At 34.1% G+C, this 15,447-nt stretch overlaps 1 protein-coding gene and 1 non-coding gene across 7 annotated transcripts in view; both read left to right on the top strand.

Moving 5' to 3' along the window:
* Nucleotides 1-15,447, top strand: part of Lrp1b (LDL receptor related protein 1B) — a 1,877,349-nt gene that overhangs the window by 287,318 nt on the left and 1,574,584 nt on the right. The window lies entirely within an intron of this gene.
* On the top strand, nt 12,595-12,757 carry LOC141422736 (U1 spliceosomal RNA). The gene has a single exon (XR_012447483.1). It is a non-coding gene; the product is annotated as a U1 spliceosomal RNA (small nuclear RNA).

Below are 15,447 nucleotides of genomic sequence, written 5' to 3'. Positions count from 1 at the left end.
AACACAACAATGTGATTGGACTTTGAGCACATGATAAAAGCGAGAGCACACAAGGGAGGGGTGAGGATAGGTAAGACACCTAAAAAATTAGCTAGCATTTGTTGTCTTAATGCAGAGAAACTAAAGCAGATACCTTAAAAGCAACAGAGGCCAATAGGAAAAGGGGACCAGGAATTAGAGAAAAGGTTAGATCAAAATTAATTAACCTAGAAGGTAACACACACACACAGAAAATTAATGTGAGTCAACTCCCTGTATAGCTATCCTTATCTCAACCAGCAAAAACCCTTGTTCCTTTCTATTATTGCTTATACTCTCTCTACAACAAAATTAGAAATAAGGGCAAAATAGTTTCTGCTGGCTATTGAGGGGGTGGGGGGAAAAGGGAGGGGGCACAGTGGGTGTAAGGGAGGGGGTGGGGGCAGGGGAGAGAAATGACCCAAGCCTTGTATGCACATATGAATAATAAAATAATAAAAAAAGAAAGAAAGAAAAGTGGCTGAGGGTTGAAATATAGGTAATTTGCAAGTGGTAAGAAGAAGAAATAGTAAAGGTAAATTGCTTTCCTTTGCCATCTTAAAATATCTGGTTCAGAAAGCTTAAATAGTTAAATAATTAATTATTATAAATGTTTCAATCAAGATGAAAAATTCCATCAATATGGTAGCATTACATAAGAATTTGGCACATACTGAATATACGATTAAAAACGTGGTGAGTTATCACTATACAAGAGACATAGCTAACTTTTGAGCCAGTACTAAAATTGAAGCACAATTATAAGAATCTATACTTACTTTTAAAAGGTCATCCTATTTTTTTTTGAATTTCACACTTTTTACTCCACCTCAAAAGGCAAATGGCAGTTTGTCTTTATAATTCTAAGCAGGATAAATTCAGTAACAGATCAAAAGACAAAAGGTGGGAATATAATATTATGGTAGAGTTAAAATGCTTGCTTGAAAAGGTGCATGGTATATGAAAGTAAAACTGTTTGGTTTTTTTTTTTTTAATGAACATATGAATTGAAAACACAAGTCTGGTTGGTATTTAGGTATAACTTCTAACATTGTTGAAAACTGTGTTCTTGTGCTTAAAATGAAAAGGATACCACATGTGCACATTAAAAATAAGAGATACATAGAACAAAATTACTATAAAAAAGAGCCTGTCCAGTACCAAACCAAAGGAGAAAAAAAGGCAAGAAAGTAGAGAGTAACATTGATTCAGCTACACACAATCAAACCATTAAACAACAAAAACAACTAAATGACAGAATTCACCACATACCTATCAATACTAACATTGAATGTTAAGGTACTTAATTCCCTCATCAAGAGACAGGAGTAGCAATACTTATCTCACACAAAGTAGACTTCAAACTTAATTGATCAAACAAGATAAAGAAGGACACTCCATACTAATAAAAGGGGAAATACACCAAAAGGAAATAACAATTATCAACCTATATGCACCCAACATCAAATGCACCCAATTTCATCAAACATACTCTGAAGGACCTAAGAACTTATACAGACTCCAACACAGTAGTAATGGGAGACTCTATTATCCCCCCTATCACCAATAGATAGGTCATCCAAACAAAAAATCAATAAAGAAATTCTAGAACTAAATCAGACCATAGATCAAATGGACCTAGCTGATACTACAGAATATTTCATCCAACTTCTGCAAAATATACATTCTTCTCAACAGTCCATGGAACATTCTCCAAAATAGATCATATCTTAGGGCACAAACCAAGCTTCAGTAAATATAAGAAAATAGAAATAATCCCATGCATTCTATCTGATCACAATGCATTAAAACTAGAACTCAACAACAAAAACAACAGTAAAAAAACATGCAAAGAATTGGAAGCTAAACAACACATTCCTCAATGATCAATGAGTCATTAATGAAATAAAAGAAGTTAAAAGGTTCCTAGAAGTTAATGAAAATGAAAACATGACCTACCAGAACCTATGGGACACAGCAAAGGCCATCCTAAGAGGAAAGTTTATAGCCACGAGTGCATAAATTAAAAGGACAGAAAGATCGCAAATAAATGACCTAATGCTACATCTCAAATTCCTAGAAAAACAAGAACAAGCAAAACCCAAAACAAGAAGGAGAGAAATAATAATATTAAGGGCTGAAATTAATGAAATACAGACCAAAAAGCTATACAAGGAATCAACAAAATAAAGGCAGTTTCTTTGAAAAAATAAACAAGATTGACAGACCCCTGGAAAACCTGACTAAAATGAGGAGAGAAGAACTCAAATCAGTAAAATCAGGAATGCAGAAGGGGAGATAAAAACAAACATTACAGAAATCCAGGAAATCATCAGAGACTACTACTTTGAGAAACTATATTCTAATAAATTTGAAAATCTTGAAGAAATGGATTCATTTCTAGATATTTATGACCATCCAAAAATGAACCAAAAGGATATTAATCACCTGGATAGACCTATAACACAAATTGAAATTGAAGCAGCAGTGAAGGTTCTCCTAAAAAAGAAAAGCCTAGGACCTGATGGATTCTCTGCTGAATTCTAGCATACCTTTAAAGAACTAATACCAACCCTTGTTAAACTGTTCCACAAAATAGAAAGGGAAGGAGCACTGCCTAACTAATTTTATGAAGCTAGAATTACACTCATCCCAAAACCAGACAAAGACACCTCCAAAAAGAAGAACTATAGGCCAATCTCCTTAATGAACATCAATGCAAAAATCCTCAATAAAATAATTGCAAACCGAATCCAAAAACATATCAGAAAGATCACTCACCACAATGAAGTCTGATTCATCCCAGAGATGAAGCACATTAATAGAAGAAAAGACAAAAACCACTTGATCATCTCAATAGATGTAGAAAAATCCTTCGACATGATCCAACACCACTCCATGATAAAATTCTAAGAAAACTAGGAATACAAGGAAATTACCTCAACATTGTAAAGGTTATATATGACACACCTACAGCCAACATCATACTTAATGGTGAAAAACTGAAACCATTCCCCCTAAAATCAGGAATAAGACAAAGGTGTCCACTATTCCTGCTCTTATTCAACATAGTCCTGGAATTCCTAGCCAGAGCAATTAGGCAAGAAGAAGAAATAAAAGGAATACAAATAGGTAAAGAAACTGTCAAAATATCTGTCTTGCAGACAATATGATCCTATACATTAAAGACCCAAAAAACTCTACCCAAAAACTCCTAGACATAATAAACAACTACAGCAAGGTAGCAGGATACAAAATCAACTTACAAAAATCATTATCTTTTCTATACACTAATAACGAACAAACTGAGAAAGAATATATGGAAACAATCCCATTTGCAATATCAAATACCTAGGAGTAAACTTAACAAAGGACATGAATGACCTCTACAAGGAGAACTACAAACCCCTGTAGAAAGAGATAAAGGAAGAGTACACGGAGGTGGAGAGATCTCCCATGCTCATGGATTGGTAGAATCAACATAGTGAAAATGGCTATACTACTAAAAGCAATCTACATGTTTAATGCAATTCCCATCAAAATCCCAATGATATTCATCAAAGAGATTGAAAAATCTTCTCTAAAGTTCATTTGGGAACACAACAGACCGCCAATAGTCAAGGCAATACTCAGCAAAAAGAGCAAAGCTGGAGGTATCACAATACTTGACTTCAAACTATATTACAAAGCAGTAACAATAAAAACAGCATGGTACTCACACAAAAACAGACATGTAGACCAGTGTAACAGAATAGAGAACCGGGATATGAATCCACACAGCTATGCCCACCTTATTTTTGGCAAAGGTGTCAAAAAGTTACAATGGAGAAAAGACAGCCTCTTCAACAAATGTTCCTGTGAAAAGTGGTCATCCATCTGCAAAAAACTGAAACTAGGTCTATGTTTATCACCTTGTACTAGTATCAACTCAAAATGGATCAGGGACCTCAATATCAGAACCAAAACTCTGAAGTTAGTACAGGAAAGAACTGGGAATACTCTGGAAGTAATAGGTGTAGGCAAAGACTTCCTCAATAGAACCCCAGCAGCTCTGCAACTAAGAGAAAGGATGGACAAATGGGACTTCATAAAATTAAAAAGCTTCTGCACAACAAAAGAAATGGTCTCTAAACTGAAGAGATCACCCAGAGAGTGGGAGAAAATATTTGCCAGTTATATATCAGACAAAGGACTGATATCTAGAATATACAGGGAATTTAAGAAACTAAACTCTCCCAAAATCAATGAACCAATAGAGAAATGGGCAATTGAACTAAACAGAACTCTCTCAAAAGAAGAAATTCAAATGGCCAAAAAACACATAAAAAAATGCTCACTGTCTCTAGCCATAAAGGAAATGCAAATCAAAACCACATTAAAATTCCCACCTCATCCCTGTTAGAATAGCCATGATCAAAAACACCACCATCAACAGGTCTTTGGAGGATTTGGGGAAAAAGGAACCTATGTACACTGCTGGTGGGAATGCAAGCTAGTGCAGCCACTCTGGAAAACAAGATAGAGGCTTCTTAAAAATTTAAACATAGATCTGCCATATGATTCAGCAGTTCCACTCCTGGGGATATACCCAAAGATATGTGACTCAAGTTACTCCAGAGGCACCTGCACACCCATGTTTATTGCAGCACTATTCACAATAGTCAAGTTATGGAAACAGCCAAGATGCCCCACCACTGACGAATGGATTAAGAAAATGTGGTACTTATACGCAATGGGGTTTTACTCAACCATGAAGAAGAATGAAATCTTATTATTCTCAAGTAAGTGGATGGAACTGGAGAACATCATTCTGAGTGAGGTCAGCCAGACTCAGAAGACCAAAAATCGTATGTTCTCCCTCATATGCAGACTTTAGATCTAGGGCAAATGCAGCAATGTGGTTGGACTTGGGTCACATGACAAGGGGAGAGTACACATGGGAGGAATGGGGATAGGTAGGAAACCCAAAACATGAAAGTGTTTGATGTCCCCACTCCAGAGGAACTAATACAGAAACCTTAAAGCAACAGAAGTCAATACGGGAAGGGGATCAGGAATTAGTGGAAAGGTCAGGTAGAATCAACTTGGGTTATAACACATTTGTACATGGAAGCAATGCTTGGAATCTTTCTGTATAGCTATCCTTATCTCAACTAGCAAAAACACTTTGTCTTTCTTATGTCTTCTCTTCAGCAAAATTGGTGATAAGGGCAGAACAGGTTCTGCCTGGAAGTGAGGGGGAGTGGGAGGGCGAGGGAGGTGGCAGGGAGGCAGGGGGTAGAAATGGCCCAAACAATGTATGCACATGTGAATAAATGAATAAAATTTTTTAAAAAAAGAGCCTGTCATCTATTTTTTTTGATTACTATGTTTTAGAAGTTGTATCCGTATGGAAAATACATTTTTAGATCTTTAAGTATTAATCACCCTCTCTTGCCACAATTTATAAACTTAATTGGCAAACTATTTGAGGGCTAAACTTTGCATTATTTTATTAAGTTTAATATTTGTTATGTTTAAAAAACAAGCAGGAGATATCTGTATGACTAAGAACCTCCACTTAGTCTTGCTCATTTAGTTATTTAGCTAGAGGAAGGGTTGGAGTTTCAGGTTCTTGTCTCACAAGAATAATCTTCGTGAACAGGGAGAGTGAATAAAATAGGAGAGTTTATGAAGATAGAAAGGCATAAAGTAGTAGAGTTGAACCATCAGAGTTGGGGGGTGGGGTTGTCTCAATATGTGGACATTAGATCAAGGGCAAACACAACAAGGGGATTGGACTATGAGCACATGATAAAAGCGAGAGCACACAAGGGAGGGGTGAGGATAGGTAAGACACCTAAAAAACTAGCTAGCATTTGTTGCCCTTAATGCAGAGAAACTAAAGCAGATACCTTAAAGCAACTGAGGCCAATAGGAAAAGGAGACCAGGAACTAGAGAAAAGGTTAGATTAAAAAGAATTAACCTAGAAGGTAACACCCACGCACAGGAAATCAATGTGAGTCAATGCCCTGTATAGCTATCCTTATCTCTACCAGCAAAACCCCTTGTTCCTTCCTATTATTGCTTATACTCTCTCTACAACAAAATTAGAGATAAGGGCAAAATAGTTTCTGCTGGGTATTGAGGGGGGGAGCGGGAGGGGGTGGAGTGGGTGGTAAGGGAGGGGGTGGGGTCAGGGGGGAGAAATAAACCAAGCCTTGTATGCACATATGAATAATAAAAGAAAATATAAATAATTTCTATAAATAGAAACTGCCCAGACATAGAGGGGCACAGAAAAACTGACCCATGGCAGCTGTGTATATCAAAGTTTTTATTTAGTTTTTTTTTTGTGCACTTTTGAGGGTGACCTTGCAAGTCCCTGAATACAGCTTTCTGATAGGAAGACCCTGATTTTTAACTTATAGGGTCTGCACTTTTTCATCCGTTCCCCCTTAACTGTCTTTATCTTTCTCCCTGTCCTTTCTCCCTGTCCTTTCTCCCTGTCCTTGGCCCATTTAGAGGTTAGTTACTTACTTAAAGTTTAATCTACTCTTATTTAAGAGTAATTTACATCTTACACATCAGCTGGGTATGGTGCTGAGAGTTCACACAGGTGAATCTCTTACCTAACGAGACAATGACCCAAACCTAGAAAATCCCAGGGGCCAAATAAACCCAAAGTTAAAATTTCTTTAATAAACATTCCAATCTTTAAGTCTAACCCCTCCTTCTCTCCCTTGTGGTGACCTCTCTTCACTCTGTATTCTTTCCCTAATAAACTTTACAATTATTTATATAATCTTTATGTCTTGCTTGTATTTTTCTCCTGCCACATGCAAGAATCAAGGTGTCTATCAGTGCTGTTTTTCTGGTAACATACCTGCTGATTTTATTTGCTCCTTTATGGCCCCCAGCCCTAACTCTCTAAGATAAAGCTAGCTCCTAAAACCAGGTAATATTTTTGTGTTTATTCCTTTAAATATGAAAATATTGATTTTTTGTGTGGAGCTGGAATGTCCCACCATGTCATAATGCCTTCAATAAGATCACAGAATATTTTCAGGAGGTGGAGATGTGAGAAGGAAGAAAGTGATGTTGAGGTTCCTATTTTGCATCTATCCCCAGCAATAGTTTCCTAAGAATTAATGACATCAAGAAAAATGGATGAAAATAGAAATGATGGGCATTAGGAATGTTTAAAGAGAAAACAGTTTATCTGAGAATAAAAAAGACAGTATCAGAAAGATTTTGTTTTTCTGTTAGTAAGCTCAATGTTATGGAAGAGTTTGAAGAGCAAACAAGAAAGATTTAAATTTCAGCAAGTTAAAAAGCAAAAGAGGGCAGTCTAGAATGACTCATGGACCCTGGCTAGAAATTATTTCAGATTCTTTTTTCCAGTATTTTCTCTTCATCTTCTTCCTGATAATCTGCCTCTGCCTATCTTCTGGTAATTTTGTCAGTCTTTGTTGTCTTGTTTGGATAATGATAATTTTCTCCATTTCTTAAAGTTGTGTCATTTTGAGAGTATTTCTTAACCTCTTAGAGTATAAAATTCCTCATCCATAATGATAGGTATTAAACTAAGGCATAGATTTGTTGGCAGCAATATGCGAAGCACTTAGTACAGTGATTGATCTATTAACTAGTGCATGATTTATTAAGCATTAGGACATAGCACATATTCATTATTGTGGACAGTATACTATGTCAGTATCAAATTGAAAATACAAGCCACGATTTTTATCATTAAGTACCTCTAGAAAAAGAAATATGTAATTTATACTTAAGTTTGTGTCCACAGCTGTTATCTCCTTCTATATCCATATCAGACACAACATCTGCATCTGGATCTATCTTTACAGATATGAATTAATACTAGTGTGAATTCATCTGTTCAGCAATAATTTAGTAAAGTATCTCTGTCAGGCAGGGTGATAATCATTGAAGATATTTGCAGTTTAAAATGATGAAATAGGTGAATAAATAAATATGGTCTATAAACTCTGGAAGTTTGTAAGAAGCCTTCTGATAGAAATTATAATGTGGTTGCAAATAAATTATCTTCAATTCTGTTTGAAAGTGAGAGTAAGTAGCAATTAGGAAAAACTCTCCAAGCCAGAGCAGGGAAAAGTTGGCAGTGAAACTATCAAGCTATATTCACCATATTATTTTAAATAGGGGTTATTGTGAAAGAATACAGACCAATGATAACAGAAGGAAGGGTTTTAATTAGGTTTCCTATTTAGATCATTTCTAACTATAGTTCACGTTAGATGACAAAATGATGCTCTGCTCAAAAATCTAACCATTATCTGTTTCATTTATCATTGTAGGTCAGGTATTTCTTAGGGAATAAAAAGATGAAAAAAATAACCTGGATTTTTATTCAAAATTCTCAATAGTATAACTACATACATTATTACACATAGGACCAAATGGGAACATTTTCTGGGACAAGGAAAATAAGGTGAGCTTTAAAATAACAGGCACTGCAGGTAAAGAACATTCTGTGAGAGGGTATGGGAGGGGCCTGTACCAGGAAAGTAGGTAAGCAGCTCTCTAGGCCTCTGTAATATCACAGAATTTGAACTTCATGTGGAAGAAATAAGGCTTCATGGCAAGGTTGTTTACATAGTTTTTAAAGTGTAGGGGTTATGTGTTCCCTGCATTTTATGAAAAGGAGAAGGAAAGAAATTAGAAACTTGTTAGGAATCTATTGCAGCATTCTAAATTGTGTGATAGTGAAAGATTGAATTGATGCATTGGATGTAAAAATGGAAAGATAACTAGCTAGAGGCTGAGAAAGAAGAATTAATAAAGGTTGACTTTCCTACTTCATAAGTGTTCAGAAAACAGCTATTGCGGATAAAAGTAATATGGTGTAGAAGAATAAATCCAAGGAAATGACTATGACATAACAGAGCCTAGGAATTTTATATATAGCTTCCAAGACAGAATCACAAATAATCTAGAAATGCAGAGCATAATTCTCTCATTCTATCATTGAGGAAATGGCCATTCAACTAGCAGATATTCAGCCCAAGAGGCTTTAAACACTTCCATGACAGGACACAAAGGAAACTTAAACACAGTTAATAAAATTAATACAATGCAAGTATAAACTTGAACAAAATGCCAAGTTTAGCAAGGACTCACTGAAGACTATTGAATTTTTGGTTTGTGTATTATGATGTACCTAAGTCTGAATTACAGTGCTATTGCAGAAGAAGCCAGACTTATTCACAATAAATTATACACTCCTTTCTAACTTGTACCACCTTGTCTTTTTTACTTTGTTTTGGTACTCCAGGTTTTCATATATAAAAATGCAAGGAAAAAAATCTCAATTCTCTAAAGAATACTAACAAAAAATACAGATAACACAGTTTTTATCTAAACACAGTTTAGATAAGTGCTAAAGAATTTGTGTTTAGCTTTGAGAAGTAGCAACTGGGGACTGATCTATTTACATCTTTCAAACACTGTGGGTGCATAGTAAGTGAAATATGTTCAGGATGATTGTCCATGGCTGAGTATGCAGAAATATGGAAGAAGAAATGGACTTTCCTAGTGTTTAGAAAAGTTTAAACAAACTCTAGCATTAGTGTTGGATAAGAAAATTCCCTTGAGATTCCTTCCACCTGTACTTTGAAACTCTTAGACTATGGAATTGCTAGGATAAAGTTATTTCATCTTGAACAGCCATTTGTACATTTTGCATAAATGGAAGATTTCTGGTTAAATTATACTTCACTTTTACCAATATATAAAAAGCTTGGTATATATTTGTAAATATACCAAATATAATTCAGGAAGGTTTTATAAAATGAAAAACATTTATCACTAGAAGACATTCTTCATATGTGGTATTTGCTTTTACATAGCTTAAACAAATTCTCTTTTGGATGAAAAAGGAAAGCACTTTAAAATAATTGCCTTTGCATTTACACAGCATCTTCAGTTAAGACATCTGTATGTTCATGCTATTAATATTGGTTCTTTTTTGTAGGAACTGATTTTATTGTACATTATAAAGTATCATTAGTAGTTGTTTTCATGATAAATTAATCAATGGAGGAGTATCTTAACTTTTGTCAATTGTTATGAATACAGATTCCTTTTGTATTTCCGTTAGCTTTTAATTCAACAAGTAATGATGAAGTACATAGTTGTTCCACAATAATGTTATAAATAAATGCATTTTTAAAATACGGAATTCTGTGTTAGACAGTGGGAAGATGGAGGATACTGCCTGCTTCTTGTTATTCAAATAATTTTACCTTCAATCCAAGTATGGCCAGGGTATACCCTAAAACCTCTAAAAATCTCTGCTAGTCCCAAGTGGAGGATGGAAATGGTATAGGAAGTCAGTCTTGGAATTCAGATTTGAATTCCAATTTTAATGCAGATATGAAGTTGGTCTTCTTTTAAAATGGAAGGAAAAAAAGATGAATCTGAAATATAAAATAAATAAATAAATAAAATAAAATGTTTGCTACTGAAAATCACGCACAAAAATAATCTGAAAACTTGGCAGATTATTTTGGAAAATTTTGAATGACGACGTCATTGATCCTTGCTTTTCATCCCACCATCCTTTACTAGGAATCCCTGTCCAGGATTACAGTTTATACACAACTCTCTTCTGTGCGGTGTGCTAAGCAGACTACTTTTCTCGACTGTATTTTCCAATCTGAATATCTTATCCCATTAAGTTCTTGACTGAGAAGATTCACCCTCAATAGAAGGAAGGTTTATTTGTAAACAGCAGAAATGGGAGGAAATATGTTATTACTGTTTCTATAAATGTGACTCATGTTTGGAAGTTTTGAGTGACTTTCATCTTGTGGAACCATTCTCTAAATTTATCTAATCTTATCCAATAGAGAATTTGGTCAACCTTGCCATTTGTCTTGGCACCTTGACCAACTCTTGCCTTTGCAAAAGGAAAACCAAAAAACTTAGGTCATTTTTTTTGTCTTCTACAGGATTGGAATCTATCCTTAATTTATTGTATTACCTCATTAGTTTGTGTTTAGGTTATTTTATGTCTCTTTTGAAGAGATTTATCTAACCAGAAACTACAAAGGTAGGGGAACTCCTTTTATCGTGATCTTTATAAAGAATCTGAGACAGACTAGAATATATAAAGCAGCAGGTATATGATAACATATTTTAAATATTAACTAAAATCGATAGGTAGTGGAACATAGGGCCAGATTAATATCATTTGTCATATTTGTAGATAATAACTAACTTTTTCAGATTATTTCCAAATTTAAACATTTCTTAGTTGTCCTACTTACAATATTTTGTAATAGAAATTTTTTAAATGATTGAGAGAGCACTTTAGTTAACATTTCAAAATGATGGACAATGGTTTAGTCTTTCATTCTACAAATTGAACTTGAACAGATGTGTAATGCAGGTTTAGATCAACACTTTATGATATGCTTGCTTTTAATTTTCATCTAATGTGTTGATTGCTTACAAGTTAGTCATGTGTAGAGTTAGAAAAATGTTGAAATACTGTTTTATCAGTTGTTAATTAAGAATAAATCATCACATTTTAAAGAATGATAAAATACCCCTTTTTAATGAAATGGAAATTGCTTTTTTTCCTTTGCTTTTGTTTTACAAGATTGATTTTAGAAATTTGGATGATTAGAGATTATCAGCTAGAATTATGAAGATGTTCTGATTTAACATTGTCCTCTTTGTGAGATAGCACAAACTTCTTGATGCTTTTTAAAAACATAAATGCTTCTTTGATGTTTATATTATGAACATCACTCATTGATATTTGGAAATTAGTTCAAGGAAGGGTTTACATGAATGTAACATAATTGCATTTCTTTTGTGTCAATTGATTTTATTGCTAGGCTTAATGGTTTGTTGCATACTGTAAAGGGTAATGAATTTCCTTTTCTTGTATAATCCTATAAATAATATGCAAATTTTTAATTAGGATAATCATAGTAGCTATTTTAGCTTTGCAAATATATAGCATTTCATGCATTTATGCATTTGAGTATATGTACCAAAGGCATTTCATACATACCATAGATGTATATATATGTATGCAAACTGTTTACTCAGAAAGATGTAATTCATATGTCTCAGGTAATGTTCTCTTGTACTTGTATTTACTGCTAAACTTTTGTTTATATCTGTCTGGAACTGCCAGTTTTTACTAGACCTTCCATTAAGTTTTAATCAGTTCATTTGATTGGGTATAACTCCACATCAATTTTTTCCCAATAAAGCAAAGCTTTAAGCTCAAATATGAAGCTCATTGACAGTCTTATCTATGATGAACACATGTAGTTTGTGTCGATATGTAGATTTAAGAGACTTTTTGGCCTTGTTAAATATATTGAGACTTTTGAACGTGCACATGCATTTATAGAACTGGAAAACATCATCTTAAGTGAATTTAGCCAGGTTCTGAAGGCCAAAGGCTGCATGTTTTCTCTCAGATGTGGAATGTAAACCCAATACAAATTCAAGCAATAAAAACAGGTCACCCTAAGGGGAGGTTACATATGAGAGAGGGAGGGTAAAAGAAGGAAGTTAAGACTGTGAATGTGATACCTGGCAGGGGAGATAACCATGATCATGAAGGTGGTTTTCCCAGGGCGAGGCTTATCCATTTTGCACTCTGGATGTGCTGACCCTTGCGATTTTCCCAAATGTGGGAAACTCGACAGCATAATTTGTGGTAGTGGGGGACTGCATTCGCGCTCTCTCCTGAAAAAAAAAAAAAAGACTGTGAATGTGGTTGATGTACTTCCTATACAAAACAAAGATGCAATTTTTAAACCTGCTGAAATCACCATAAGAAGGGGACTAAGGTAGAAAGGAGAAAAAAACAGAAGGGTTGAACCAGTTCATGATATAATACATATACACATGGAAATGTCACAATGAAACACCCTGTATAGCTATCTTGAGCAAACAAAAATGTCATGTTTCTTATAAAAACAGAGAACAGGAAGGCAAAAGAGATCTTGTCTGAGGCAGGGGTGTAGGGATCAGTGGGAAGTGGGAGGGTATAAAGAAAGGGTATAAGAGAGAGAATATGTGGAAATATTTTGTACACATGTATGTAAATGGAGAAATGAGACCTATTCAAATTATACCGGAATGGGAGGGCAGGAAACAAAGGAGAATGATGGAGGGGGTTGAATTCAACATGAAAAATTGTAATTAAGAACTTTTATAAATGTCATAATGTACCCCTAGTACAACAATAATAAAATTAAATTGAAAAAAAATTGACTGGTAGAAAAAAAAGTAAAATTTGTCTTTGTAGAGAACTTGCAAATCCATGAAACGTTCATCTGTACAACTTGACAAAACATTAACCTTAACAGAATATGCACAATTGAGATTGGGTATTTAACAATTGAAGTACATACTGCTTGTTTTCATGCTACCTGAGTTTTTATGATTATTACAACTTGTCAAGTATTGATGGAGGTTAGAATTTCAAGAACACACTGTTAAGAAGGTATTTACAATACATGCTTCCAAAGACATGGTCATAGAAGATTATTCTTCAACACTCATAATCCATATTATCAGAATTCAAACAAATGAAGAAGCTTAATTTTACCTTTGGTTTTTCTTTGGTGGCACTGCAGTTTGAACTCAGGACCTTATACCTGCTAGGCAGGCATTCTTAACACTTGAGCCACTCCACAAGCTAATTTTAAATCTAGGAGTTAATTTTTCCATTGTATTCATTCTTTGGATGTGTAGATGACAATCACTAGGAATATTAATCTTGATATAATAAAAGCATAAAATTTTGATACATGTTGCTTCCATGGATGTGGCCTAGAATTACTGTTTTTTTCATTTCTATTAGTTTTATTTGTACATTCCATAATATAACATCTTTATATTACTAAAATTGGAATTAAAATAATAAATATATCCAACACATATTAAACTAAAATATATCGAGTCACTACATGGCACCAATGCATTTATCATGCATTCTGTCCCCTAAGTGCTTTCTCTTTTTTATTATATTTGGAATGTTTCTTCTCTATTGTAAAATTTTTTAAATGTGTACTGTTTTCCTTTAATATTTGAATTTTTCACATTTTATTCAAATATTTGACCCATTTAAAGTTTAGTTTTGTTTGAATATATGGCATGCTTTGGCCTTCCCTTTTAACTTAATAGCTAGATGAGACAACACTATGAATTTGTGTTTTCCTAAGTGAACTTCTGAAATACCCTTTTTTGTAAAATAAGTATTTGAGACTTTTCTCCCTTCTATTTTGTTCAGTGACCTGTTTATCTCTGTATTACTAAAGTAATTTACTTATATTTTAATAGTTTATGATAATTACATTTTATATTGTAATAACTCCTATGTTGTCAGATACCACATTACTATTCTTATAGCAAAACTATCTTAAGTATTCTTTTCTGTTTGCCTATCTCATATTAATACATATTTGATGCATATTAATACAAATTTTAAAACTTGTGTGCGCTTGTACACATATATATAATTTTCACTATTAGTGCATCTGCATACCACTATATGTAGAATATACATGTGACAAATAGTAATTTGTCTCAGAATATAAACATAGACATTTTATAATCAACAAAAATTAGGTTTGGTGATAATATAAGAATCTGTCTAGTACCAGGCACCAGTGGCTCATGCCTGTAATCCTACCTACTCAGCAGCCAAAGATCAGGAGGGTCATGGTTGGAAGTCAGCCCAGGCAAATTGCTTGAGACCCTGTCTTGAAAATACCCAACACAAAAAACGGTTATTGGATTAGCTCAAGGTGCAGCCTCTGAGCTCAATCCCCAGTACTGCCAAAAAAAAAAAAAATCTATCAAGTAAAAATTGAAAGATTACTGTATTAATTTACTGATTTTTATGGTAAGGGGCTTAAAATTAGAATTTTGAGGGTAATCCTGACTTCATTTGATAGGATTATGGTTAATGCCTCCAGTATATTAGTGTTGAAAACAATGCGTGAGTTTAAAAGTGAGTTTAAAAGTGCAGAATATATCAAATTCAGAAAAGTCTACCCAACATACTAGTTCCCATTCTCATAAATGGGGAGACTGTTTTCAATAAAATGTAGTTTATTCCTAAGTCCATTTAGAGGAACACGTGGCTTTCCTGACAGGCAAGTCAGCATTGACCCTGCCCACATTAACGCAAATTCCTGATTGTTACTCTTTAGGATTTAACTGTAAAAAAAAAAAACATATCAAACTCCTATCCAATTTGGAATTAATTTAGTATCTTCCAAAATACTAAAGTGAGATTCTCTAATGCTCACTAGATATTTTTATTGTTTTATTTGGTGTGCATATTTCCTAGGAAATCTAATTTTATTTTTGCATTGCTAATGCATTTCATTTCAAGCTGTGTTGATGTTTTCAAACCAGCAAACTTT

This window comes from Castor canadensis, chromosome 4, assembly GCF_047511655.1.
Source record: "Castor canadensis chromosome 4, mCasCan1.hap1v2, whole genome shotgun sequence".
NCBI lineage: Eukaryota > Metazoa > Chordata > Mammalia > Rodentia > Castoridae > Castor > Castor canadensis.
The sequence above is the reverse complement of the archived record's forward strand: the minus strand, read 5'-3'. Positions and strand labels throughout refer to the sequence as shown.